Source organism: Schistocerca americana, chromosome 9, assembly GCF_021461395.2.
Source record: "Schistocerca americana isolate TAMUIC-IGC-003095 chromosome 9, iqSchAmer2.1, whole genome shotgun sequence".
Taxonomy (NCBI): domain Eukaryota; kingdom Metazoa; phylum Arthropoda; class Insecta; order Orthoptera; family Acrididae; genus Schistocerca; species Schistocerca americana.
The window spans coordinates 128,869,670-128,877,770 of NC_060127.1; the positions used below are offsets into that span (position 1 = coordinate 128,869,670).

Below are 8,101 nucleotides of genomic sequence, written 5' to 3' on the forward strand. Positions count from 1 at the left end.
TAACCTAAGGACATCACACACATCCGTGCCCGAGGCAAGATTCGAACCTGCGACGGTAGCAGTCTCGCGGTTCCAGACTGCAGCTCCTAGAACCACAAGGCCACTTCAGCCGGCATCACCGTTAGGAGCGGTACATTATCTTACCGATCCCATCTTTAAAGCATTTCGTACCGTAAGAGGGAATCGTGGAGTACTACAGAGACAAAGTTTCTTACAAGTTCCACGATTTCCAACGAATTTGGTGGTCATAGTATTGTGAAGTATTTTGGCTATTCTTCGATTTAATTGTCAGTTATGTTCTCTAAACCAATCTGGTGTTTTATCTAGGCAACCAAAGCTACAGAACGTTTGTCACAAGATTATGAGAAGAAATGTAATTCTCACACTACTGCAGAAACTCCATTTCATCTTTGCCTCACACATGTAGCTTCTGGTACTGAGTGGTCATCAGCCTGATGCAGCTCTTCCCACGCTGTTCTATCCCGCACAAGTCTCTTCAACTCAGCATAGCTGCTGGAATCACCATTCTTATGGAGCTGCTTACTGTAGTCAATCCTTTAGTCGCTCTCTACAATGGTTGCCCCTCATACTTCCTTCCATTACCAAACTGAAGATTCCGTGATGCCTGAGGTTATGGCCTAACATCCCACACCTTCTCCTAGTCTAGTTGTCCCCAGTTTGATTCAGTCACTACCTGTTCCTTAGTTAATCTATTGACCCATCTAATCTTCAGTATTCTTACGCAGCAGCACACTTCAAAAGCTTCTAAGTGAAGGCACTGTAATATCGTACGTTAAAGTTATGCTTCAGAAAAATACTGTCACAAAAGACTCCCCAACACTTAAATTTTTATTCGATGTTCACATACTTTTGTTTTGTATTTCAGTAACGCTTTCCTGGATATTGCGCTTCTCAGTGCTATATTTCGTCCGGTTCTACCACAGTCAACTCTTTTGCTACACAAATCCCAAAACTCATTCATTGCTTTTACTCGTAGTGTTTCGGTGAGAACCACCTGCTTTAGTTCCACTACCTACATTTTACCTTTTTATGTTCGTATTATACCCTCTCTTGAAGACACTATCAATTACGCTCACTTGATCCTATATATCCATTTCAGTCTCTGACAGAATAGCTAAGTTTTTTCTTCTACCAGCACTTTAATTTTGTTTTATATCTTTCAAATTAAAAAAAAAACCTTAATATTCACTAAGCAGGGAAGAACTGCGACTTTAATAATCACTTGATAGGTAACTGAAGATCGCATTCGTTTTCAGAGAGTCGCACAGTATTAGAAACAACATGGTTTTCGCTTGAAAGATCATCATCGAGTTTCATCATATTCCTTCTTTCCGCTGTGTTCCACTGCCACACTTTCTTTGACCGTCGGCTGTCGTCCATCCTTTCCAGATATCCACACTATTTTAGATGTTTCATCTCTATGTTGTCTATTACTGATTTATCGATAGCCTCTCTTTGTTAGTTTTTGTTAGAGAGTTTTCAGATTCCACAAATTTGCCTTCAAAAGTCTATTTGAAGTGCAAGGAACGTCTTTCTCTGACAGTTCTCTACAACCCATGTTCCTGACCCGTACGAAGCGACGTTTTCAACAAATAAGCGATATACCACCTGTTTGGTCTTTTTCGCAATTTTGTTATTCCAAAGAACCGAGTTCAGTTATCCTAAGGCTCTCTTACCCTGCCCTGTTTTATTATTAATTTCATTTTAACTTTTTGCCTTTGATAATGTCATAACACCCAGATACTTGTAAGACTTACATCCCGACTCCAGCCTCCAGATTGCGCAGTAGGCAACCTTCAGATATTCGATTTTTGTACATCTAATTGTAGAGCCCCATCTTTCATATTCCTATTTTAATTTCCTAAGCATGAAAGTAGCATTGCCGTGGTAGCCCGATACGATGACCTGGTTATCGGCGAAGAGAAGGCTGTACAAGATTCTGTCCGCCACAAGGACGTCAACCTTAACATCAGAATTGGTTACCACGTAGTAGACGAAATGAAGGAATTCTCCTACTTGGGAAGCAGAATATCAAAATAAAAAGCGGAATAGCTACTGGTGTCAAACACAGGCTTAAATTTGTCGAAGAAATTTCTGAGACTGTGCGTTTGGAACACGCCATTGTACGAGGGTAGTCCCAAAAGTAAGGTCTCCTATTTTTTTTATAAGTACGTAGACCTTTTTATTTCTACAATGGTTTACATCAGTTTACAGCTTGAACATGTAGCTATTTTTCGACATAATCACTATTTCTGTCGATGCATTTTTGTAGACGCTGTGGCACTTTTTGTATGCCCATGTCATAACAGCTCGCCGCCATGCTGTTCAGAAAGTTATGAACCTCTTCTTTCACCTCGTCGTCGGAGCTGAATCGCTTTCCGGCCAGATGTTCTTTTAACCTAGGGAACAGGCGATAGTCACTGGGCGCCAAGTCAGCACTATAGGGTGGGTGGGTGATTATGTTCCACTGAAACTGTTACAGCAGAGCAACGGTTTGCCGAGCGATACGTGGGCGAGCGTTGTCGTGGAGAATGTGTACGCCCTTGCTCAACATTCCTCTTCTCCGGTTCTGAATTGCCCGTTTGAGTTTTTTCAGAGTCTCACAGTACCTGTCAGCGTTAATTGTGGTCCCAGTGGGCATAAAGTCGACTAACAATACCCTTTCCCATCCCAAAAACGGTTGTCACCACTTTGCCGGCAGACTGCATACCCTCTACACCACTTACGAACATTTTTGACATCCATGCACGACTCACCATACACTTTCGTCAATTTGCGATGGATTTCAATCGGCGCAGTGCCCTTTGCTTTCAAAAACCGAATAACTGAGCGCAATTCGCACTTGGCGGTAACATCCAATGGGAGCTCCATTCTCAACGGCTGCCAAGCCACGACTAAGCGCCACAGCGCGGCGTGCGCATGTTTACACACAGCGCGTGAAGCACTCTTCATAACAGTGTGATCAACTGCCACACAGAGCTCCGTACATATAAAAAAATAGGAGAGCTTACTTTTGGGATTACCCTCGTATTTGAATCATGGGTTGTAAATAATCGAAACAGAAGAGAATCGAAGCATTTGAAAAGTGGTGCTACAGAAGAACTTTGAAAATTAGGTGGGCTGATAAGGTAAGGAATGAGTAAGTTCTCCACACAATCGATGAAGAAAGGAAAATACGGAAAACAATGACAATAAGGAGAGACAGTATTATAGGACACATCTTCAACACATCAGGGAGCAGCCTCCAAGGTACCACAGGGACTGTAGAAGGTAAAAAACTGTAGTGAAGACAGCCAACAAATAACTGACAACGTATATTGGCAATGCTGTTACGGGATGCAGAGTTTGGTACAAGAGAGGAATTTGTGGTAAGCCACAGCGAATCGATGAGAAGACGACGCAGAAAAGGGCAATGACTCGTTATGGATGAAATCGGTTGCGATATCACTTGGCTGATCTTAAAGCTGAAATACACAACGAATAGAATGCCAAACTCTTTGAATGACAACCTACTTATGTGGATGCAGGCGTGCTGTGGTGTTAGCGGTTGGAGTGAACCGTGCCGCGCCAAGCTGTACTCGCCCCATTTGACTGCAGCCACGAGGCAGTGGACTGCGGCAGCTGCTGTGTGTGTGTGTGTGTGTGTGTGTGTGTGTGTGAGTGTGTAGACTCGTGCGCATTCAGAGCCCGGCGCGGCATTGTGTCCGATTAGAATCGCCTGATCAGCGCTTCCCTGCTGCCTGCTGCCTCTCAGCGCTGACTGATGCTTCCTCGCTGATTTATCGACTTCTCGCCGCCAGCGCTGTTGATGACGTCGCGGTGCTTATTTGCTGACACCACGGCACCGCACGCCTCCGACGCTACACAGTTTCTGGCTAGCCCAGCCGTTATCCTGTGCTAACTCATGCCCCTTGTTTCTCACTCTCAGCTACAGTATAACGTAAAAATTTACTTTAGAATAGTTTTCGTTGTTAGAACTCGCCGAGTAGCTAAATTTATATCTTCATCTACAAGGTAATTTTGGCAAATGCGGCAGGAAACGGTTCCTGAGGGTATAAGGATCAGAAAAGGTTATGACGACTTTTGTTTGGATCGCCATTGAAACTGGTTTGATGGCAAGTTTCTCTCCTGCGATAACAGCTTATCTCAGAATAGCACTTACAACCTATGTCCTAAATTATTTGCTGGATGTATTCCAATCTCTGTCCTTCTCTAGAAGTTTTACCCTCTACAGCTCCCTCAAGCACCATGGAGGTTTTTCCCTGATGTCTTAACACATGCCCTATCATCCTGTCCCTTCTCCTTGTTACAGTTTTCCACATATTCCTTTTCTCTCCGATTCTGCATAGAACCTCTTCATTCCTTGCCTTACCAGACCATATAATTTTCATCATTCGTCTGTAGCACCACATCTCAAATGCTTTCATCCTCTTCTGTTCGGGTTTTCCCACAGTCCATATTTCACTACCCTACAATTCTGTACTCCATACATACATTTTCAAAAATTTCTTCCTCAAATTAAGGCCTATGTTTCAAACCAGTAGACTTTTCCTGTCCAAGAAATCCCTCTTGATTGTGCTAATCTGCTTTTATGTCGGCCTTGTTGCATACGTCATGTGTTATTTTGCATCCAACGTAGCGGACTTCTTTAACTTCTCCTACTTTGTTATTACCACTTTTGATGTTAAGTGTTGTGTACATAGTTCCACATAGTCAGTGCGTACACAACTTTCCCACTAGAGCGCGCCCCGCTAATCACAACAGCGCAGGTGCAGCACTCCTCCATCTCCGCACTACGGGATGGCGCTGCCATAGAGACGGACCAAGTTCTGCTTCCGCCGATCCGTGTATTAATATGTAACGCAGCCAATGAGATTGCTGCTAACGTAGAACCTTTTCTCCTCACGGATCACACTCGTGCAGTGATACCTGAATGTGCGAGGTAATATAACGAGTGTACAGACCTCCGATTAGTCAGTCTGCATTTGTCTGCACCAGTCTGTACCAGTCTGCATTTGTCTGTACCAGTCAATAGTCAAGTTTTAGGCTGCGCCTAAAAAGATTATCATATTCCTGTACATAGCCATGAAGATAAATGTATAGACACTTTTGGCAAGTATCAGAGATATATGTTAGAATAAGATTAACGTACCAATACCAAAGGAACTTCAGATTGTCAATTGTAAATACCATCCAGAACCAAGTTAAGTAATTTTTATGCTTGTTATTATTTTAATAAATGAGTGTGAAAATTAATCAAGTTCTGTTTAAAGTTGGTCACGTCAATCTGCTATTCTAAGTGTGCAAGTGGCATTTCTATCGTCTGACCTAACGGCAGAAGATAAACACGCCATGATAAGACCACGAGACATATTGCTGACACTCGCCTACTTCGTTAGAGCGACAGGTCAAATAATCTGATGGTGTGTGTACTGAAGGGCCGCCTGGGGTGGCCGAGCGGTTCTAGGCGCTACAGTCTTGAACCGCACGACCGCTACGGTCGCAGGTTCGAATCCTGCCTTGGGCATGGATGTGAGTGATGTCCTTAGGTTAGTTAGGTTTAAGTAGTTCTATGTTCTAGGGGACTAATGACCTAAGAAGTTAAATTAGGGGACTAATGACCTAAGAAGTTAAGTCCCATAGTTTTCAGAGCCATTTGAACCATTTGTGTACTGATGGTCTCACAGTACGCGCACCACATTAAGTTTCTCGCTTTTCTTATTTCTGCTAATTCTTATTACCATTATATTTTTTCCAGTTTACTCACCATCTATATTCTGTACCCATTAGACTGTTCATTCTGTTCAGAAGATCTCGTAATTCTTCTACATCTTCACTGAGGATAGCAATGTCATCAGCGAATCTTATCATTGATATCCTTTCGTGGTGAATTTTAATCTCACTCTTGAATCGTTCTTTTATTTCTGTCATTCCTTCTTCGATGTGTGGACTGAACAGGACGGGAGAGAGACTACATTCCTGTCTTCCACCCTTTTTAATTCGTGCACCTTCTTGTTGGTCTTCCAATCTCTTGGTTCTTGCCCACATTGTATCCACCTTTCCCTATAAACTAAACTAAACTAAACTTCGCCCGAACAGGTCTTGGTAGGCCCAATGGTACCGACCGGCCGCCGTGTCATTCTCAGCCCACAGTCGTCAATGGATGCGGATATGAGGGGTATGTGCTGAACACACCGCTCTCCCGGCCGTATGTCAGTTTCCGAGACTGGAGCCGCTACTTCTCAATCAAGTAGCTCCTCAGTTTGCCTCACAAGGGCTGAGTGCACCCCGCTTGTCAACAGCGCTCGACAGACCGGATAGTCACCCATCCAAGTGCTAGCCCAGCCCGACAGCGCTTAACTTCTGTGATCTGACGGGAACCGGTGTTACCACAGCGGTAAGGCCGTTGGCAGTCTTTCCCTATAGCTTATCTCTATTTCTATGATTTTAGAGCGTCCAGCACCATTTTACACTACGAGCGTGTCTTGCTTTTCTTTCAATTATCAAGCGCATCGTCAGGATCGCCTCTTTGATACCTTGATCTTTTCTAGGGCCAATCTGATCGTCATCTAATAGTTCCTCATTTCATTTCTCCATTCTTCTGTATATTATTCTTGTCAGCAGCTCGTATGCAAGAGTTTTTAAGATGAATATGATATCGTTTTCGTACTATTTTCGGAATTAGTACGGATGATATTTTTGCGAAAGTCGGATTGTACATCGTCAGACTCATAGATTCTACACAACTTGAATAGTAGTTTGGTTGCCACTTCCCTCAATGATTTTAGAAAATCCGATGTAATGTTATCTATCCATTCTGCCTTATTGATTTCAGCTCTTGCAGAAGTATCTAAAATTCTGACTGTAACACTGGATCCCCTAAGTCATTCATATTCACTCTTATTTCTTCTTATATAAAGTAGTCACCTAACTCCTCCCCCCCCCCCCCCCTCCTCATAGCAAACTTCAGGGTACTCTTTCAAGTTATCAACTCTCTCTTCTGCGTTTAACAGCGGAATTACCATTGTACTCTGAATGTTACTACTGTTCATTTTAATTTCACCAAAGGTTGTTTTGACTTTTGTGTGTGCTGAGTCAGTCCTCCCCACGATCCTTCCTTTCTCGACTCCTTCACAATATTCCTGCAGCTGTTACGCCTTGGTTTACCTACACTTCGTCTGTATTTCGTTCTTAAGTGAGTTATGTTGCTTTACCTGAATTTCACCGATCTTTTTTACACTTCCTTTTTTTCCATGATCAATTGAAATACTTCACCTGTTACCCAACATTTCTTCGTATTTACATTCCTAATACCGATATTTGTCTTTCCATCACGTGTGATTGCCCTTTTTAGAGATTGACGCTCTTCTTCAACTGAACTGCCTACTGCGGTATTCCCTACCGCAGTATCCATAGCCTTAGCGAACTTCAAACGCGACCAGTTAGTCCTCAGTATTCATCTCACTTCCTACCATATTGATTCTCTCGGACGACTCTCTTATTCCGCCTGTTCTTCGTTATTACTAAATTGTGATCTGAGTCTATAACTGCTCTTGGGTACGACTTGCAATCCAGCATCTGATTTCGGAATCTCTTTCTCACCATGATGTAAGTCAGCTGAAATCTTCCTGTATCTCCATGCGTTTTCCAACTGTATCTCCTCTTGAATTTTCTCATATTGAGAACTTATGTTTTTCTTGGGAAAAGGCTTTTAACAGCCAAGGTAACATAAATCAGTATTTATTGTTAACAATCGGTTTCGACTCAACTGTCACCACCCAGTCTTCAAAACATTTTTCTGATAGACCGTGTTCCCTTGTAAGTTTATACCTCATGCCATCTCGTCATTATGGTGGACAAAGTGCTGCATATTATACACAGGTTTGTCGGTGATAAAAATATTTATATTTAAAAAGCGTCTTATGCACATGAACATGTACAGCGTGTCTCTACCTGTATTTTATCGGCCATAGTGAGCACGTGACACTAGGACCTAACTTACAAGGGAACATGTTTTATAACAAAGTGTATTTGAAGAGTAGAAGATGACAGTTACGTCTACCGCAACCGGCTGTCAACA

The 8,101-nt window shown here is 42.7% G+C and overlaps 1 pseudogene; it reads right to left on the reverse strand.

The window, feature by feature from the left end:
• Nucleotides 1-6,314: 6,314 nt before the first annotated feature.
• LOC124551601 lies at nucleotides 6,315-6,432 on the reverse strand (annotated as a pseudogene).
• Nucleotides 6,433-8,101: the final 1,669 nt, after the last annotated feature.